This window comes from Channa argus, chromosome 5, assembly GCF_033026475.1.
Source record: "Channa argus isolate prfri chromosome 5, Channa argus male v1.0, whole genome shotgun sequence".
NCBI lineage: Eukaryota > Metazoa > Chordata > Actinopteri > Anabantiformes > Channidae > Channa > Channa argus.
Window position 1 is genome coordinate 11468696 of NC_090201.1, and position 21227 is coordinate 11489922.

The 21227-nt window shown below is 36.6% G+C and overlaps 1 protein-coding gene across 1 annotated transcript in view; it reads right to left on the reverse strand.

The window, feature by feature from the left end:
• LOC137127987 (adenosine receptor A1-like) overlaps positions 1 to 644 on the reverse strand; it is an 8542-nt gene extending 7898 nt beyond the window's left edge. Inside the window, 1 exon segment of the mRNA XM_067505606.1 lies at positions 1 to 644. This exon segment is cut by the window's left edge and continues 1572 nt beyond it. The gene's annotated coding sequence lies outside the window, so the exon portion shown is untranslated.
• Between the last annotated feature and the right edge of the window lie 20583 nt (positions 645 to 21227).

Here is a 21227-nt window from a genome sequence, read left to right on the forward strand (position 1 = left end):
ACACATGCTGATTTCACAACGATAAGTCAAACCGTCCAGATTTGTTTTTATATGTAAACACTAAGTCCACAGCAGTCTGCAGCAACAGAGGTAAGTGTATTTTTACCACAACAACTCAATCAATTAATAAATATTTACCTAAGAACAATACAAAGAAAAGCCTCACATTTTGCTAAATAACTGATTTTGACTAAAATACAGTATATTCACCTCATTAATCTTTTCTACATGATTGTCTGGTATTATTTGGTAGCTATCGGATGAAAATCTAATTCAGTGGTAACGCCCACTGCTAGTATTAGTATGATTAAATGAATATAGAATCATTCTGGTTCCGAGGGGGAAAGGGGGACTTCAGGGATTTGTCTTTTAGTGTCCTGTGTGGTGAGCAGCTCTCTGACGAATTGTTTGTGGTGGATTTTGTCGCACGTATGGCTAACACGGACTGTGGTCCCAGGCTTCACGTGTGCTTTGCTCTGCTGTGCTTGAAGAACTCGTTCCCACCCTCATTTGACCTTAACTAACATTAGACCATTTTCCACTACAGGAACTTATTGACTTGTATCCTGGAGCTTCTATAAACAGAAGCCGTAAGGCAATGGTGAACAGTTTTGGTTTGCTTTTCCACTGTATCTTCTTCTGTCTTCTCTGTATCAGTCACTGTTTACATGAGGTGGGGCTGAGCTCCCTACACAGCAGAGCATAGGGCATGTAGACTTTACAACCAGAAATGCAAATGAAACACAAATGCCCATTCACCATTTAGACTCACGTATGTGTGATAAAAATGTGACGGTAACACCGTTACCGTGAATGCTTGGTGTTTACCCTCAACATAACATACAGGCAGAATTTAAAAGAGGCTAAGAAATCTAAGACTGGAAAGATTTGAAAGGATGAAGATATATGGTCACTTGATATGAGTGGAAAACAGCAGGACTCGTCTGCAAAACATATTCACAGACAAACCTCTAAAGTTAATATGACCTCTTTACAGCCCTATTTGTCATATAAACTACTGGTTATATGTGCATATGGGAGTTTGTGATTGAATTTGAGACCGTCCACTTCATGAAAGTTGATGTTCATTGTGTTCATGTAGTCACGATAACCCTAATGCCCTAATGTTGTTTACATCAATCTGTTCACTTTATGTTTAGACTAGTATTTGATTTCTTCTGAATCTCAGTACTACAACAGTTAACTGGCTTCAAAAAGCAACACTGTCTCCTAAATATCATATGATAGGGTTGACAGGAGGTTTCTCCGACTGAAAAAGTACATTAAACTCACATTTGCACAGTTTGTGGATTCACCAGAGAGAATAATCTTCCTGCCGCCAGAAAATAATCAGTTATATATAAAACAGTGGGAAGTCACATACAGATCATTACTGTTGTTCATTTGTGTTGATTGTATTTAAAGCATATGCAATCAGAGTCCAGGACAATAAAACAAGTGTTACAGTGGTGTTTGCCACTGTTTGACACCCAGTTCGTGGCCTCCATAAACCTGGTCGCAGACAGCTTTAGCTGGGTAATCCAGACAGCCACCAGAAAACAACTCTATTGTGGAGTGTCGATCAACATGACTTCCTCGGTGAGCACAGAAAGCCACATTTCTCTTATTTATTCCTTGGATGGCAGAGAGATGCATCGCATTAAACAGTGAGGCACAAAGTGCTAATCACTGATATTTCTAATTCTCAGCACGCATTTTCATGGGAATTAGCGACTGTTGCCAAGTTGAACAAACTCAAGATTTTCTCACTGTACAGTCCAGTGACCACAGTATTGTGCCCAACTAATGCAAACTTTAATTAAGAACAATAACAAAAATGATATAACAGTGGAATGATGAATGCTGACCATTGTTGGAGAGTTCAGATTTAATTCCTGAAGCATGATGTTGTTCCCAAATTGATACATGCATATCTTAAAAGTGGTGGGATAACAGTTTTTAGCCTCATATTTGTGTTCTATGTTTTTTGTACTGGTAAAATGCTTCCATATATTTTTAGCCTGTTTAAACAGAACAGTTTAAAAATCTGGCTTAAAATAAATAAACATAAACATTGCTGAAGAAAAAATTTAAGAACTTTAAGACTCTAAGCATCAGGGTCTTAAAATCTTCTTACTAGCCCTTGGGTGGTCTATATCAGTAGTTTCCATCATTCCATCGCATAACTGAGGCATATTTCTGTGTTATGAAATACATTGGCTCAAAACATGTTTAAAAGATGATGCAAACCTTTATCTGGAACACTGGTCAGTGGAATAATGTGCGTGTAAGTCCAAAGATGGATGGACTTAGATGTACGCTAATTCTATCCAAAAAATACTTTTCTTTGCCAGAAAATCCTAATAGTGATGATGCATGATATGACACACAGTCTGCCGAGAACATATTTATCATGAAAACTCTAATGAATGTACCAAAGAACAATTTCTAACTGTATAGTACACACCCCCCCAAAAAACCCAGAATTTTATTTGTTGTAAGCCTAAGTGCATGCTTCAATACAATGGACTGTAGTGTTTTAAAAGTACTTCCACCTGCATTGGTTTTAAAGAATCAGCTCATTTAAATCAGCAAATTTTGGAGTATTTTAATGCTTCTAAGTTTTTTCTTAAATTGGATGATATAGAGATACATATATGGTCAAGAGTCCAGCTGCTCTTTAAAATGCTCTTAATTACATCAATTGTTGAAAAAACAACTAACATTAAATCAATCTGACAATTAAATATTTGGAACTAATACAGTTCATGCTTTTATAAATAGTTTTGGATGAGAATAGAGTTTACTCATAACTGCAACTTATTACCAAAATATTACATTTATGACTTCAGTTGGTCCACAACGCAGCAGATTTTAAGAGACCGAGGTATAACCTTGGTTCTGGCATCCCTCCACTGGCAATAAATGCATTTTCGAATACATTGTAATTTTTACTACTATTTCTTAAACTATATATATGGGCTATAGCCCTTTCATACATTACAGACATGCTGCGAGATTCTCTGATTATTGCTAAACTGTAGCCTGCCAGAGGATGTGAGTATCACAGGTTCTCTACACACATTCATTTCAAAACATTCCATTAAGGTTTAAGGTCTGTTTTATCTCATGAAAGCATCTTTTATTGTATTTTATGATCGGAAAAAAAAAACAACTCTCAGTTTTTCCATTATTAAGTTCTTCTGGGTTATTATTCTGGGTTCAGTTATTTATTATTTTTACTGTATGTGCTTTTGATTTGATGTGTATTGTTTATAATTGCCCAGACCATGTAAATGCCAAAATACAAATGTTTTCTAATTATTATTCTAATTCTAATTATTATACAAGGTCACTGAAGAAATAACAAATTACTTGTTTTTTCCAAGAACAAAGACATCAGTTGTTCCTATCTTTCCTATATGCAAATATGAAAGAACACTGCAATGAATAAAAAATTGTAATTTAAATTTTATTATTTATCTCTCAGAATATTTATCTCTCTTGCTGCCAGTGCTGTGCATCCCCATGGGTTCAGACTTTACAACAAAAACAGGAATCCACAGTGATCCCGGCAGTGTCAAACAGTATCTGGAAGGTGTTTTAATTAAGACAGATAAAGGTGAGGATCATTTTTTACATTGGCCCTCTGTAGCTGTCGGCTGTCAGCTCTGCTGTGCTCAGCCAACAGGTGCAATTGACAGACTAAGGCAAAGTCCAAAACCACTATCAGGGAATCCAACCAGGCAGATAAAACAGCAGGCAAAAACAGGCAAATGCTGGCGCAGTAATAATCCACAAGGGCCAGATGAACTATGGTGAGAGGGTACCTGCTGAGAAGGCTGAATCGACTGTGCCAGGGAAACAGCCAAAAATCCCAAAACACTACCAGGAAATCAAAATATGCAGGTGATAAAGGCAACAAAACAGTAGAATATAAACATATTAATGTTCTACAGGAAACAGATCAATTACTATCTGGCAAATAATTGGATGGTCACTGGAAGAGGTCATCCAGTGGATGGATGAAAGAGCAAAGGTAGAGGAAGAATAAAGAATTGTGACACAATTCAACATTTATTTATTATCCATATTCATCCATGACTGACCTATATTCACTGCTGGGTTTCACTGGACTGAAGGCTAATATGATCTTAATGAGAGTATGGAGGCACAATTATTGTTCACTATTATAGCCTCATAACACTGCATGCAATTGTATCAGTAATGCACCATATTTGTTCACTAACTGCCAGTATACATTTCAATTAAACAGTTGTCTAACAGAGACTGTACAAAAACATAGACATTAAAAATAAAAACATGCTTAATTTGGCAGTACGTGTCAGCAAAAGAATGACAAAACTAAAATCCTTTCCAAGAAAGAAACCTTAGCAGCCCTGCTGACTTTTTCCCAGCATGCAGTGGAGTCCATTGTGTTGAATCTGTGCGGTGGTTGTTGAAGCATGACAATTTAGGGAGGGAACGTGCAGCTCCTCATCACCACTCTACTGCAGTAAATGGAGGGAACTGTTCGTACACGTTACAGCACATAGCACAAGTGCTTCATTTGCCGACCTACAGGTTGAAACATAATATCAGCTAAAATAGAAACGTCCCAAATGTGTAACTCCAAATTCATTTTTTTTGCTGTTAAAGCTAATTTCATCATATGAACCAATGACCTTCGAAAAAGTTTAACATTGAAGTGCTAATACTACATGCTTTTTTGACCTTAATCTTATATTGAAAACCTCTATAAACAGACATGGGTGTGGTATTTTACACTATAATGCTTTTTATGTGAATCAACACTTCTGTAGAATTATGAGGTAATAAGAAAACATAGTTCGAGCAACTTACTTCCTATGACAAGTGATTCTTAACGCCTCATCACTGAATCACCATCTGGTCACATTAGTCACTGTAAAACTTTCAAACTTGTTTTGTCCCATCCGGAAGCATGTGGACACAACTGGTAGTAGTAAGTAAACATAATTGTCAAGAGACAAGGATGGCAGATATTTTGTTTCTCTGGCCTCTGGGAAACAAGTGTGGCTCAGTTGAAGGCGCACAACTGGACTCTGTGTACAACATTACGTCTTCCCGCAATGCTGGTGATGACAGCCAGCTGCACTCCTCTCCTAATGAAGGAAGTTGAAGTTTGACTTGAGGCCAAACAACAGCTCAAACATTTCTATCTTTCGCCATCACCTCTGTGTGGTTTTATTTAAAATCTTCCTCACTGTCTCTAAAGGCAAGCAGCCCCCTCTTCATGTGTGTTGGCAGGTCTCCAGTGTCTTCCAACATGCTATAAACTTCAAAAGTTTCTATGAGCACTGTGGGTGCTCCACGGGGACACATCTCTCGGGTATGTGCTGACATTACTGCATACCGTAAAGAGTCTTTCTGCTTGTTGGGAAATATTCTATTAAAAATAATTTTGTTTTTTAAGGACAGTATGAGAAAATACCGAATTTGATGTCACAGAAGTACACTTCATCTAGTGGGAAGCTTCAGTCACCACCATGTTATCTTTGCTGTCGCAACAGCAAAGATATATACCACAAGCGCCTTGTAAGATTTACAGAAGTGAAGTAGGACTTTCAGCAAGTTGCACTGAAGAAGGACAATTAAAGATGATATGGGAAAAGTGCCCTGGGTCAGGGTAGGTGGTGAGCAAGGGTTCCTTTACAAAAAACGCTTGTTTCATCTTAGGAGCATGGCATGCTGCTGCTTCGGCTCATGTTGTGGCTCTTGAACATACCTAATAGCATTTGCGCAGGAAGACGAGAAAGCAGAAGACCTGCGACGGTAAATAACTCCAGATGGTTTATAACTTCTAATCAAAGATGTGTCTGATACGAAGTTACATTTTATACGGATGTTCTTGATAATATGGTCTCTCATGCACTGGTGTGCTATAAGACGAACAGCCAATCGGGGGGGTCTCTCTCAACCAAGGCAATTCTACATGTTAAAGCTTAGATCGATCATTATCCCTTTTCGGTTTGTGTAGAACCAAAGTTTATTTTCTATCTGCAGTTCAGACCTTTTTTCTTCTGGGTCATAATTTGGGTCAAGGGTATCAGAGCCTGTGGGAGACATGTATAAATAAACACCGAATGCCTCCCATCCTGTCATTTTTTTTAAATCTAAAAAAGAAATTCTCAGGAATCGTTAAACTCGATCAAATGTATTCCAGTAAATATATGCAAATTCATGAATCAACAACTTGATAGTGAATTATTCAAATCAACAGAGCTCATAAATCCTGTAAGTTCCAAAAATGTATAAACTAATTTAAGAGTTAAAGCTAAAAGGACTCAATAGGTATTATTAAATGTAAATTATGTTTTATTAATTTGGGCCATGAGCTTGATTTGTTGACAAAGTAAAGTTTTCTGCTTTATTTGAAAACTTTAATTTTTACAACTTTTATTTATGCTATTTGAAACTTGTACAGAGTAGGTTTACAGACACACACAGTATTGTCATCACTGCCATTTTTACATGAAAAGAAATGCACAATATCTTCTCTTCTTTTTAACATATTACTGAGAGGGTTTAGCCTTCTATCAGGTTTAAGTGTTCACTCTGAGAGAGCTCAAAAGAATCTAATATGTGCAGTGGGAGTTTCCACTTCAAACAAATGTCTTTCAAGATGTCCACAACACAACAATGCTTTTGTTTTGCAAACTTGTATTATCTCAAACAGGAGAAAATAAAGTTCTATTGTGTTTTATTTAAATTAGGAGTACATAAGTTAAATTATTCTGGTAGGAATAACAGTGTTGAGTTTACAAGAGAGTAAAGGGAGCATTATAGTATCTTGATAGACCTTATGCAATCAGTGGATTCTTAAGATCAAATGCAGAAATACCGAAAGACTTTGGATTATTTTGATTTTAAATGTTATCAAAATGTTCCTGAACTTAAACATTTATAATATTAAAACATTATTATTCATGTTAGAATATGGTCTGCGTGCTTTTTGACGTGTCAGTACAAAGCAGCGTAGTTTCAGAGAGGAAATGTTGTTTATGTACTGCCTTTCTTATTAAGGTTTTACACCAAGACTTCTTGTACAATGTACTTATAAGAAGTATAAAACCTCAACCCCACAGCTGCCAACATTGTCACAGCCAGTAGATCTGTGGTTCATGAGTGATGCGTTTAAGTGAGCAAGTCTAACTGAGTTCTTCAAGAGCAGAAGGAATCAATAACTGTGTGAGTGTTATAGTCTTTTACCAAAGTAAAAATATAATTATTAATAATGAATTATTGTTATTGTCCAAAGACACGCAGGTTGTGTGAACTGGAAGCTTTAAATGGCTTGTGGGTCTGACTATTAATTAGAAATCAGCAGAATCTGGAGAGGAAGTGCCCACAATGCCTTATCTTGGGGGCTGAATTTCACGTCCACCAAATCCTCACAAAATGCCATAATTTTTCAGTCAAACCCCACACCCCATACCCAAAACCTGTTTGAGTCATTTGTGGCTATTTTTTGCAACTTAAAGACAATTTTGGACCAAAGGGTTGAACGGTCAGTAATTGTTACCATGCTAGTATTAAATGGGGGGACAGTGATGGCTCAGTTTGCTTTTTATTTTAACTCTCCTGTCTCATTGCTGGTCTCAGGCTTTCTATCTATTTTTTATTTTCAAGATTCACAGATTCACACTGAATATTATTTAATTTCCACATTTTAGAGTGATGATAGCCAGTATGGAAGACAAGTTATCTCCCAAGGTTGAGGGAGAAAAAATGCAAATCATGCATTTATAAGTCATGCAGTATATTCAGAGGGGCACCTTCAGGAGGAGCGCATCCAAGATAGAGCACAATAATGAAAACACCAGCTTTTAATAATGTATTGTAATGAGTAAATTGTCTGAGCATGTGTTTGTCTCACGTTCTCCAAGCACCTCAAACCTCTTCTTGTCAACCTGTCTCTTTTAGTGTACTTTTAATTTGTTTTTCCTAATATGTTTGAGGGGATATGGTGACCTTGTTCAAAACTGAGGTAATGATTACATTACAAATTACTTAATTAATCATCTCTAAAATTGGAATATCATAAAAGAACAAAATAGTGTCCAGTGTATAGTTAAAGAGATGCTGTAATGCTGAGCTCTGGGTCAAGGTTGACCTGTTGTCCAGTCTGACTGGACGTGATTTGTCAGTTCACCAATGGCCTCTCTGGGCCATGAATCTAATGATTTGGTTCAGCAGTCTGTGAAAAGGTGATCTTTAAATCCCTCTAAATCTTTTCCTGTGTCTAGTTAAAACATCCTGAGAAAATCAGAAATATAAACACACACGTGTTCATGATCATTGTTCAAATATGTATTCAAATACTCAAATACATTGTATAAATACTGTCTGAGAAAGGCAACTTCTTATACTATGGAAGAGATTAGTGGCTGACATTTTAAAACCCTTTTAAAACTGGGGTTTTAAAGTTGGTTGATATCCTAAATTTGGTTCTGTCTTTATTTAAACTTTCAGATGTAAATTTTATTCATCAAAAAATGGCTTTGTTAAACTTTATAAACTGTTATTTGGATGTGTACTTGCATATCCTTGTTCCTTTTCACCTATTTATCTGATTTGGTGACTCATTTTTAAACCTTTTACGTGTACAAAGTGCTCCAAAAGAACTAATCATTAGTCGGAAACAAGCTGCTTGCTGAGCTCTCACCTGTCAGCTCTGCTCCTGGTGAGAATGAAGAGCCCCTAAGTGTGTGTCCTCTCTCAGTTGTATGTTGCCCTGGTCAGAGTGCACTTCTAGTGCCACATCCATCAGTCTACACCATCTCAATCTCAAAGAAGCGTGTAAACAACAAGCCAACAAACATGCACTAGTGAAAATCCCCTGATGGAGGCTATGAGCTAGATGCCAAACATCTGCTTCAGATTAGTGATGCATGCCAAAGAATATTGTTTTTTAGGGAAAACTTTCAAATACAGCCCGAGATTTACAATACTGACCAGTTTCAGTTGGTGCAATACTGGTAAAGAATGATGCATTTAAAAACAAAGAGAAAAGGGCCATGTCATCGTATAATACACACAGGCCAAAACCTAATCAGTGCACAACAAGAACGGCAAGCGTTACGATCAAAATGTTAATGTTTTAAATTATTATGCTGCAAAAACGTGTTCATATTCAGCTAATACAAGAGGGCTGACAGATATAAATGGCTATCTACAATAAAATATACATTTTATTTATCCAAGCAGTTAATTTCATGTAACAAAATGAAGCAGCATTTTGAGGAAACAGCAGGTAAATCTTTTTAACTGCATTTAATCTTGCTGGTCTAAATATACAGTATAACATCTGATTCATTGGGTTTGTTGTGGTTAGGGAACATTTACTGTAAATCATACTTAATAATCTTTTGTATTGTAAAATAATATTGTAGTAGATTAATGAAGTTTTGTTCACATTCACTGAGAATAATAATGAGTCAGAAATGTGGTCAAATCCGGAAATCTTAATCTGTTATGTAAAAATATGATAGATGGTCACACACAGTTTATACACAGTGATATAATCAATGTCTCATTCCAAAGATACTAGACTGAGAAGTGTGTAAGCAAGATAATTTCCAGCCTATTCTACTGTGGCTTCTTCACCGTTTAATGCCTTAACTCAAACAATGGAGCTTTCCACCTCCACTGTTGTACAACTTAATTACTGGCTGCATATGTCTCATAATTTTTACACTTGACACTTTTTTCACACACTTCACTTCTTTCTCAATGTCACAGTTCCCATTTAACTGTCTGTCTGTAAAAAACAAAAATGTAATATTTATATTTTTTACTATGGCACTTGTCTTTATTCTATTCTTCTTTGTTGCACCATGACACATTGTTTGTACTGGATGCCTGCATACTTGGCTAATTATACATTGTCTGCTTTGTCAATATTCCTTAATCTTGACATAAGACATGTCACATTAGGCAGGATTACTTTCCAGTATACTTTCGTGTTTGACCAAAGCATTGACAATCCAGCTCTAACAGCAGATTTAGATTATGAAGATGAAACAAGCTTTTTAAAATCCTAATGGCTCACAAGGCTGCAGATCTATTCTGCAGATTGTTTTTAATTTAGTGCGTCAGTATGGTGCCACAGCTGCTAAGGGAATACACACCCACACTAACCTGCTAAATTTATTTTTTGTCTCTGTACACATTTAACACACACACAAACATACAAGCTGAACAAAAGCCAGATATTGCTGTGGGTGTGATTAAGTGTGTTCAATCCACGGCTTGCCCAGCATGTCTCTCTACACCAATTAAGAAAAAACTATAACACTGCTATAACAGTGCTAGTGATTTATATCAATGGTCTGTGTTTGGCTCATTGGGAAAGGAAAGTGGCCCTGGCCCATAGCCATCCCAAATGGGCTTCGTAAAGGCTGTGTGACACCTGCCAGCCTGTTTCTTGTTTGTAGCTGTAGTAAGTGTGAGGCTTGCTTCTGTGCCGTGTCCTGGAAAATTAAAAAGTTTTAGCATCTGCTTCTGGTCAGTAGCTGCAGTGGTTATGGATTTTTGTGGCCATTCAGGGCCATGTTTGGTCTCCTCTGGGATCTTTTTTCATGCCTGCTTCATAATTAGGATTGTAAATTGATGAACAAAAAAATTAAATAATTATGTCGCAATATTTGTTCTGTATAATTGCTTCTGCATCTACATTTGTAATTCAATCTGTTTATTATTTATTGTTTTAGCCAGTAATAAAAAAAAACTTAAAATCATTTGTTTTAATTCTCTTAATGTTCAGTCTTGACATTCTATCTCCACCCATTGCTGCAGTATTAAAAATTGCAATTTTATTTGTGCGCACATATAATAATAAAATTACGTGCATGTTTAATCCATCTATAATTACCTATGTCACTTTGTCTTTGTCTTTTTTATGCTCAGATAATTACATTTATTTTTTAGGATTGGATTAAAAACCTGCAGGGCCAATTCACATCACAGTCGTATTATTTTTCATGGGGAATGCGGCTCTTGTATCCTGTATTATATGGCTCTGAGGACGTGGATAAATTGTAAAAATTGGAAAGAAGACTCAGAGATGGCACCCATTCACTTGAATTAAAAGTGCTTGTTAAGTGAAAAGCAATAGCTTCCAGAGTTGCTTCCATGTCCTGTGACTCACTGCACATTTGCATTATTTGGCTTTCTCTAAATGCAGGAAAACTGTGGACATTTTATACTTTATTTATTCTAGTATTATGTATTTTCTATTATTATTAATAATAATATTAATATTTATATTAGTATTATCATCATCATTATTATTATTATGTGGGTTTTCTCCCACAGCTCATGTTAGGTTAATTTGTGACTTTCAATTGCCTGTAGATGTGAATGTGAGTGTGGATGTTTGTCTGTCTGTGTTAGCCCTGAGATAGACTGGTGACCTGTCCAGGGTGTAGCCCACCTCTCAGACTATGACAGCTGGGATAGTCTCCAGCCCCCCCGTGACCCTAAACAGGATAAGTAGTTACAAATAATGGATGAATGGATTGATTGATTGATTGATTTGGGTAAAGAAAATCTTTAAATTCATTTAAGAGAGTAAATGTGTGAAAACCTTGATTTCTCAAACGTCATAAGAAAGTGGCAGAGAATTTGGATCATCAATCAGCATCAGTGTTTTAGCTACAAGTTTGTTCTTTTTATCCGGCCTTGGAGAAAACAGCCTCTGTTGACATCTAACAACATAGTTTGTTGAATTTATTTTGTTGACCTTTTCATAGCTGAATTATAAAAGAATTTAGTTTGCCTCTTTACTCTCTTGTACGTGAGTTGTATTATGTAAAGGATATTTATCAGTGCTAGGATCAGGGATAGGATTTATCAGTGATTATTGCTTTCTAATCTGATCTTAATTTTATAACTGGGTGATTCCATGGTGATGCTCATAATAAAAGACAAGAAATGTGTTATCATAGCATCAGAAGTAAAAGTGTATGCTTTCATTCTGCAGCAGCCAAGCTCTGCTTTTAGTTAATGAAATCAGAGAAACAGTCATTTCAAAACAGTCACTAGGCTATAATTTCTCTCTCACATTGAAAAAGACAACATGGCTATGAAACAATAAAAATTCCACTGCCTTCAAGCAAAGTTAATGTTTTTGCCTTCCTTACATTCAAATAAGAGGATTTCTTGTGTCTTTTGGTACCAGTCTGTCCTCTCTCTCGCTCTCTCCCTCTACCACACACACACACACACAAACAAAAACACAAATCTACATACACACACCAATGTGCTATGAGGCTATGCTTTACCTTGGTGCTGTACATTTATCATTCAGATGAGTCATCAGAGAAATGACTTGTCTTACAATAAAGGATGCAGGGCGTTTAGTCCTTTTGCTTAGTTTTTGCAGTGTGCTTTCCAAAGTCGTAATCTACTGTCACTGCTTTGAAGTTCTAGTCACAGCCATGGCTGATCATCAAGATCATCTGAAGCTGGACATGATGGTACATTACTGTTTTTCACTAGAATCTGGTTATTGACACACATCCGTATTCTATACAAATTATCATCAATGATATGTTAAAGTTGCAGTTTTTTTCAGAAGCCTCAATTGTTCTTCATGTAGCTTTTGTGATGAAAAACATGTTCCTCACTAATACCAGCAGATAAGAAGGCAAACTTTCTCTTCTTATTTTGTTTCATTCAATTATTTGCAAAAAAATGCAATTTTCTTCTCCCTAAGACCAAATCATAACATTATTGCCTCTCTGTGGTGCACTTTTATAGCCCTGCTGTTGACATATTGCCTCTTGGCTTGGTGTGAACCCTGCTGCATAATAGCTGGTTGCATTCACTTTGAAGTCCATTCTCATGTCTTTTCCGAATTCAAAGTAACATTAACTTAGCTCATTGAAAAGGCTGTGCAAACCTTTTAGTGGTTGAAACTTTGACTCATTCATGTTTCCACTACCTGTCTTTCACACACTTAAGTCTGTTTGAAGAAAATAAACATAGTTCAAAACATAACAGAAATGCTAAATTCAGAAATTCAGACTTAAATATATTAGAACAAAGACAGCTGTCAAAACTGAACATTTCACAAACAGAAATTCTTAGACAAAGTATTTAAAAAATGATTAGAAATCGGGTGCCTATTTTATATATGACATTTTCTGAAAATAAATGAATTCACTTTTGTGCCAAGAGTTAGGTAAGAAGTATAAAGTATAGTATAGTATGAAGTACAGTACAAAGCTGGAGCTTTAAGTTGTGCTTAAAGATGGGACATTAAATCAACATTTCTCTAATGATCAAATCATACTTTAAAATCATTACAGTAACTATTGATTATACTTGTGCAAAGGAAACTATTGCCTTGCAAAAGCAACAATTTAGCTGGAAGTCAGTTTACAGTCATTAATCAAAGTGCCCACCTTACAGGCAGGTGCATCAGTCATGTTATGGCACTCTGATGTGGGTTAAATTGTAAATAGCAAACATGTAGCATGCCCAGACACTGCCAACACAAGTCCCTGCTGTCAGCAGGTAGTTTAGAGGCTTCGTTGTGGTTCACCAAAGCACTTGATGTCCAATACGTGTTTTGGTCTGCAGCAATGTCCACCCACATTAAAGACCCTGAGCTGGTTGCTCACATGAGGAACCCAATGAACAGTAGTGAAATTTAATTAATTCATTCAGTCATTCATAAATATTTTGGGGGCTGGAAAGTGACAAAGTGTATTTCCCACTACAGATTTAGTAGTCCTAACAGAAAATCGAGATGTTGCTTTACTTTATTATGCTATGGTTTTTTATCCTTTTTATACTTCTTGTTGCTTGGATTGTTCTTAATAAAGAGCTAATAATAACCCCAAAAAACATTTAAGATGTAATTGTCAGATAAAGGGTAAACAAATAATTATTGTTTCTTTCCCAGTTCTCCCTGAGTTTTCAGTCATTCCTAATTTACCTTTTATTTTCTCACGTGTTCCCATTTATTTCACCTCTGCCCTCTTCTATTTCTTTCAGTTTTTTCCTGTGGTTCACATGTCGATTTAGACAGAGTGAGAACTGAAGCTCATTGTAATTCAGCACACAGAGCAGTGTCTCTCCTAACTGAATTGTTACAGTGACCTCCACGTTGTATCTGTTGTGTTTGTAAATTAAATTTAATATTTTTATCCTGTTATTTTTGGTGCGAACCCCCGCAGAGTCAATTTCCTTGCACACCTGAATTTGACCCAATAAAATAAGTTTATACAGGGATTAAATTAGGTTAATGTAGCCTTACACATTTACATTAAAGTTAAGAACCACAAAAATAAAAGGGAGCTTATTATTATTTACATTCTTTACACTATATTGGTGGTGTTTTGAAAAGCCTCTTCGTGTTTATAGATTAGCTCTCCTAAATGTCATTTTATGCATGCTGTTCAGGCCAAGAGTGCATCCAATGTTTTTTTGGCAGGTTGCAGGCAAAATGTCCTTTTGCAGCTTCACAATGATGTTCTGTCACTCAGCCTCAGAGCACTTGTGAAAACTGTTACATATGCAATGGTGTAACAACCACTGAATTGATTAACCCCTAGTTTGTTTGATCCGTCAAAAAATTACAAATGACAAATTTTGTACGGAGGTGGATTTTTTATTCCTGTTTTTTTTTATTCTCAGCCAATGCCACATTTCCTGAGAAGCTTACGACTGTGAATGTCATTTTGCTTCTTGAGTTTTATGATTGTTACGCTGTGTCAAAGCATCAGAAAGTCTGTTTTATTTATTTATGGTCTCCATAAAGCTGAGTTGGGGTTAGTGCTGTCACTGCTGAAACATTCAGGATAGCCTATCCAACAAATATTTTTGCATTAATCTGCATTTACACAATGTCACACTTTGACAGAAAAAGTCAGATCTCAGGTGAGGTTCAAGTTTAAACACAGGCACCTTGTCTCCAGGCTCACTAAGAAGAGGAGGATGGACCTGCTACATTCAGGAGGATAAAAGGTGGGGAACTGACAGAGTTGTGCGTGTGGAGCTTGAGTGTTGATAAAAAACACAGACCATGACCTGAACTCTGAACCATGAACTTTGAGCATCTCAGATGAGACATTCTGTAAACTCTCCATGACCTGTGTCACCTGAAGAGAAAGTAAAGTGCAAACAAGAATTAATTCAAAGTGAACAGTGTACATTTTAGGGGTGAGGAGCAAAGGCAGGCTAGAAGTCACGTACACAGGTCCCAAAAAAGAAAGTAATGTTACAGTGAGGTTGGAAAACTTTTTCCTTCTGAGACTAGTGTGACAATTGTTTACTACAGGCTCATTGATTGAACTGACAAGGAAGTATTATCTTGTTGCCACAACTGTGTTTTCAATGTTTTTTTTATTTTTAAATCTTAGTGTTAGAGTTGATTTGTGTTGATCATAGTTTAAACCTTGTTAATGATTTACTGCTATGTCCTCAATAATTGCTGATTGATTGCCGATAATGACTTACTCATATTTTATATATACACGTTAATTATTACTCATCCCTGGCTGGAATTGAAGTATTGATTGATTCTTGTTATGAATGAGTTTCTTTATTGATTAATTGATCTTTGGTTACTTATTTTATTTGACTGATTAACTAGTTGTTGCTGATTGGGTCATATTGTCTTACCCAACTGGTTATTCAGTTCACTCACTGATTATGTACCATTTATTTATTTATTTGTTTGTTTATTTACACATTTAAACTTGTTGGTGTGGTTGGTTGTTTTGCCTGGTTTATTTTCTCAAAGGTTTGATATGTCAAAGCCTCAAAGAACGGCCTGAGCATTCGAGCAGAAACTCTTAGCCATGACTGACTGCTCCTCTCTAAGGAACCAAGCTGAGACATTCATACTGACGCAAAGGCCTTCGTGTCTCAGCTCCAGCTTACTCCTGTGTTTCACTCTGACATTTCGATCAACCCATCTCAGTGAATTATCTGTGAGGATGCGCTGAGGGATATTTGTATCAATGTGACCAGGCCCACACTGTTTGCAGTATTGTTGTTATTTATCATGTCATTTTTCACAGTATAAGCTTTATAATAATCCACATTTTAAAATGTTTATTTTTTAACTGTCGTGGAAAAAACTAAAAGACAGCTCACAAATGATGCTTATGGTGAGTTTAATCTGCAAAAGGGAGAAACAGCAACAGAGCAATGCCCTCAGATTAGGCCAATCAGATTGACCAGGTTTTACAAGTTATGGGTGTCTTTTAACCACTCAGAAACCTCCAGCAGAACTAGCCTCAGGTTGGGCGGCCATCTGCCTTGACCGGTTGGGTGAGTGAAAAGTGAAAGGAGAAAAGAAAAGAGTAACAAGAAACCACTAGGTACTAGTTATTGATGTCGATGATGTCTCATGATATGGAGGTTCCCAATTAGGCATGTAAAAGGATTCAGAGGAAGCACTGTCTCTAAGTAAAGGCATGCTTTGGATAGTCATTTGCTTTGATATGGAGTGGTCAATTATACGTATTATTAGTCCACGTGCACAGGGAATAAGGCAACACCCACACAGGGTCAGTGCAGTAACGCCTATGACAGCACCTGTGAAGAGGGATAGGATGAAGGCCTTCCATCCAGGATATTTCAATCCATTTGGAATAAAACGTCTCCATTCAGGGTCTCACATTTGTTGCCAGTGAGTTTATTGAAGCATAAGAAGGTACAAGGTAAACAGCATGAGTACCTGGAAATAATGCAGCACACGTTGAGACTGAGAGTGAAAGTGAGACAGTTGCTTTGATGGAGATTGGTTTAAGGATGGATGAGCTTTGATGGTACACTTAAGTGAAGCTCATTGATCTTATCAGTTTTTTACATAGTTTTATAAATATCCTCTAAATGCATTTCATGCTCCACTCATGTACAGTATGACTCTTCACAAGCCTGACTGAATAAAGACCTGTGTATTGAAAAGCTGCAGCCTCTAAGAAAACTGTTTACAACCTACTTGGGAAAATTAGCAGTTACGTTAGATTCATGTTGTTATTTTTCAAAAGATAGATAAGCCTATCTAATAAACAACGGGAACATATCTACTTTTCTCAATTCAATTTAAACGTTAATTAATTGTGGCAAAATGACTTCATGTAGTGGATAAATAACTCTTTTTGTCATGAAAGCATTGAGATTATTCTGTATTGTTTCCTAGTCATCGTTCCACTCTGTAGTTTTAAAGACTGCAGCTTTTGGCAGGAAGCTGCAGATAGAGTGCGGTAAATCACTTCCATCACTTATTGCATGCCTAAAATCTTTTATCCCCTCTTGGAGCTAGGCCCGTTCATTTAATGGGTTAGTCTATAAATGTTATTGATTTCCGGAGTAACCGTTTTGCTGGGATAAATAATTTCTGGAAACAACATTAGAGCCTCAGGGACCTGAATGGGACACCCCTAATCCTGATGTATTCTATGTTTGTCCTTGGTGAACCCCATCACTGTACTAGGGGCAAAACACTGGCGTTGTTAGTGAGTATCCTCTATTATGAAACTTCATCTCTAATGAGGCCCACTAAACTCTGTGCCCAATGAACCAAAGTTCCATCACTCTCTCATTTGCTTTCTCTTCTCTCTTTCACTTTTTCCCTTTTCTCTCCTTGTCTTTCACTCTTCCTCCACACAGTCTAATAGTAGACAATGTTGCAACAATTCAAGTAATTTATCAACCTAAAGTGACTTCAGAATAGCATTTTCTTCTGGCCTTTTTTATTAAATGGTATTTACTTTATACATGTATCTCATAACATTTTAAGTTGCATTACCCAGCAAAGAGTTTGTCATGCCTGAATTTAATAACCACCTTAAATTAAAAAATGTGGCCTAAAAGTTAAACACACATTTTCTATTGATTGATTGCCTATAATTGAATAACAAATGTTGGTTTATAGAGATCAAACACTAGAGGGTGGTTAAACCAAAGCAACGGCCGACTTATATGTGTGACTCATATGTTGCAAGTCACCCATCCATCCCTCCCTTACATTGCTCCTGTCGTTTTCCTCTCAAAACTGCCAAGTGAAGCAGAAAGGCCATATAAACACCTTGAAAAAAACCAGGATGAACCAATAACACGACGCTCCCTCATTGACTGTTATTTAAACTTCCAGGTTTTTCTATTTTATCATGTGCATGCAGTTTACAATCACATTAGTAAAATTATTTAAAGCATAAACTTCACCTGAATGTTTGAAAAAGAATTAACAACTAAGTTTGAGAAGACCAGGTGTAGGTTATTGAAGTACAAACTTACTAAAGCAAGAAAAGTGGAGAATATCATCATTTTAAACTCTGCTAATTAGTGTATTGGAGTGTTTGAGCTGTTTTACTAAACTCCAGCCGGTTCTAAAGTGAGCTCACTACCAGCTCCTGAAGCACGTGCATTATCTAATGCATGATTTTTCCGCTCCCTGCTGATCTGCCATTGCTTACACTGATACTGGGTGATTTGTTCAGCCACTTACAAGTGATCACTGCTAGTAGAGGTGCAAAGTCACACCAATTTCCCTGTTTCACTGGATACTTGTTTCAGAAATATGACTGAGCATGTCATTCTGGAAATGTATGGCCTCGGACAATACATGTACACCTGGGTCAATGTCAGCATTAAAAGGCCACTATGAATTATGATAGCAGGGCCAAGAGACAGCCAGGCTGCAAATGAGAGTGAGAGCAGAGGGGGAAGTGATAGATGGAGAAAGAGGAGGGGTAGGGGGGATAAATAAAAAGCCTATTATTGTGTACAAAGAACAGGGGAGCAGCAGGATAGGATGAAAGGATTAGTTTTTTCTTATTTAAAGCATAATATTGGTGTATCTGGCTTGTTGGGCATCTGATCATTAATGGTGCAGAGAAAGACTGTAAGAAACCAGTAGGTGCAGCTTGCACTGATGCTCTGGGCTGAATTCATCTCTTGGGGTTTATGATGGAGTGAACTTGATTTGCTTTAAATATTTTTACTAAATTCAGAGAAATTCCGATGTGGGATGAACAGATTTCTTCGAGAAGAAAGACGCTGTGTCTCACGTTTTCCTTTGTTAGTGACTGTGCTTTCGAGCCAGTTGAGGTACTCACATGTTGGCAGGTTGTGTCATGTGTCGTCGGTCCCCTGCAACTTGTTTCCTTTAGACAGACCTCCTGTTTGAAGAAGCTGCAGCTTTGATACACAAACCCAGAAGCACTGTTTCTATTAAAGATTTATTCGAAACTGTGACTCTACTGCTCAACAATAATTTACCACACACCATAATTCTTAGACTTGTTTCCCACATTGCCTAACGTTATCTATTTCACCAAGCTTTTGAACTACTCAATTTGTTGTAGCATTTTATGTCCAAGCATTCTCCTCCAGCTGTTACCTAAGCTGACAATAAGAAAAAGAAACAAAAGTCAAGTGGGTGCTTTTGTTGAGGTGTGTAATCCTATTATGGATTAATTATTTCCTGTAATGCTTATTATGGGTTTTTATAAAAGATTACATATAGTAATTAGTACACATGACAAGTCATGTTAGTGTAAGAACAACATTTTACAGCACATGAGACTCTGGACAATATTTAAGTAATACACAATTTACTGTTTCAGGTCAGAAGGATATTTAAAGGTCCTATATTTAACAATAGTCCTCTTGACTTATAAGTGCCGTTCAATTAATCATTTTTTGTTTTTCAGTCTTTAAATGTACTATTTTTTTATCACTTTTACCATTATCATAATTTTCACCCAAAGTCAGCACCTGTTTATCATGGGAAATGTCCTACTCACGCTGCACTACCTGCCCAGCACTGAACAGCAGCAATACTTAGCTACTAGCTAGTGAACATAATGGAGCACTGATGGATATTTAACTCTGGAATGAGCGGAGAGCAAAATAAGGCATAAAATGACAAGTAATCTGGCTCCAGATACATGCCAATGTTGCGCCATATTTGCTGAATGTGTATTGATCTGGCTTGTTGTTACAAGTGATAAGATGTGAGGGCTGTGTTCATAGCTTGTTTCAAGTGTGGGTTTTTACATTTTTAAATAGATAGACGTAGCAATCCTACGTTTTCAGACTTGTTTCCAACTGTGATACCTCACCTTAGGCAATTTATTACCTCAATAATTGTATTTAAAATGTATTTTACACACTATGGAACTTATTGAAATCTTTTTTATTTTAGGGAGGAGGCCAATAATTTCTGTGGCATTTTGATTAGTTTGGGGATAAATTTCACAAGGGGAACCTAAATCTATATGTCCAACAGGCATTTTCATACATTATAACATAATTTAAGTTAAATTATCACTCATAAATGTAGTGTATAATGCAGCAGCTTTTCACCCATAACCTTCTTCATTGGAGCAACATGCTATAGACCCCCTCATTAGTAGGACTGTGTAGACTGACTACACATTAATCCCTACTGAGGAACTACTATCCAGGGAGGAACATTCTTCGGACTGGCTCTCAAATCACATAAGCTCCTGCCAAAATACAATAAATTCTCTCATTTCCACAGTCCTCCAGAAGCAGTGTTGTGTTCAGATAAAACAGGGATCATAGAGATAAAAGTGTAATCCTGCTGTCTCCTCTGTCAGACAGAGGTTACAGGATATGTGAGATGTGAGTGGCTATTCCTGTTTTAAAGCAGACACATTGTGTATGTACTCCCAGAGCAATCCAGAAAATGAAAACATCCCCAGAGCTATCTTGTTTTCCTTTGGAATTATTAGATTTATCAGAATTTATTTTCATAAGAAAATAACTTATCATCAGCACAGATGAAAAGTTATTTATTTATAATTGGGAATATGTGATTCATTCTATCATGGGGTCTGCCGGTAATGTTGCAAACCAAACTTCAGGGGACCAGAGGCAGACATGAAAACACAATTTCTATGAAAGGCTGGCTAATCTAATTTTTTTTAATAAGTGGACATGATATGGTCTCTGGTGATACAGGCTATTAAAAATCCACATTATTTATGTCAGTATTTTGAAAATATACTGTATTATTGAAGCAGAGTTGGTTTTGTTGACATTTGAACTCTGGGCTGTTGTACTTTCTGGTATTTGCATTATATCACAACACAAACAAAGCTGTTAAAACCTATGACTTGGACATGCATAACATGTATGCACACACAATGTCCACTGCTCAAACAGTTGTTTCTTATCCAAATCTTAGAGATTAA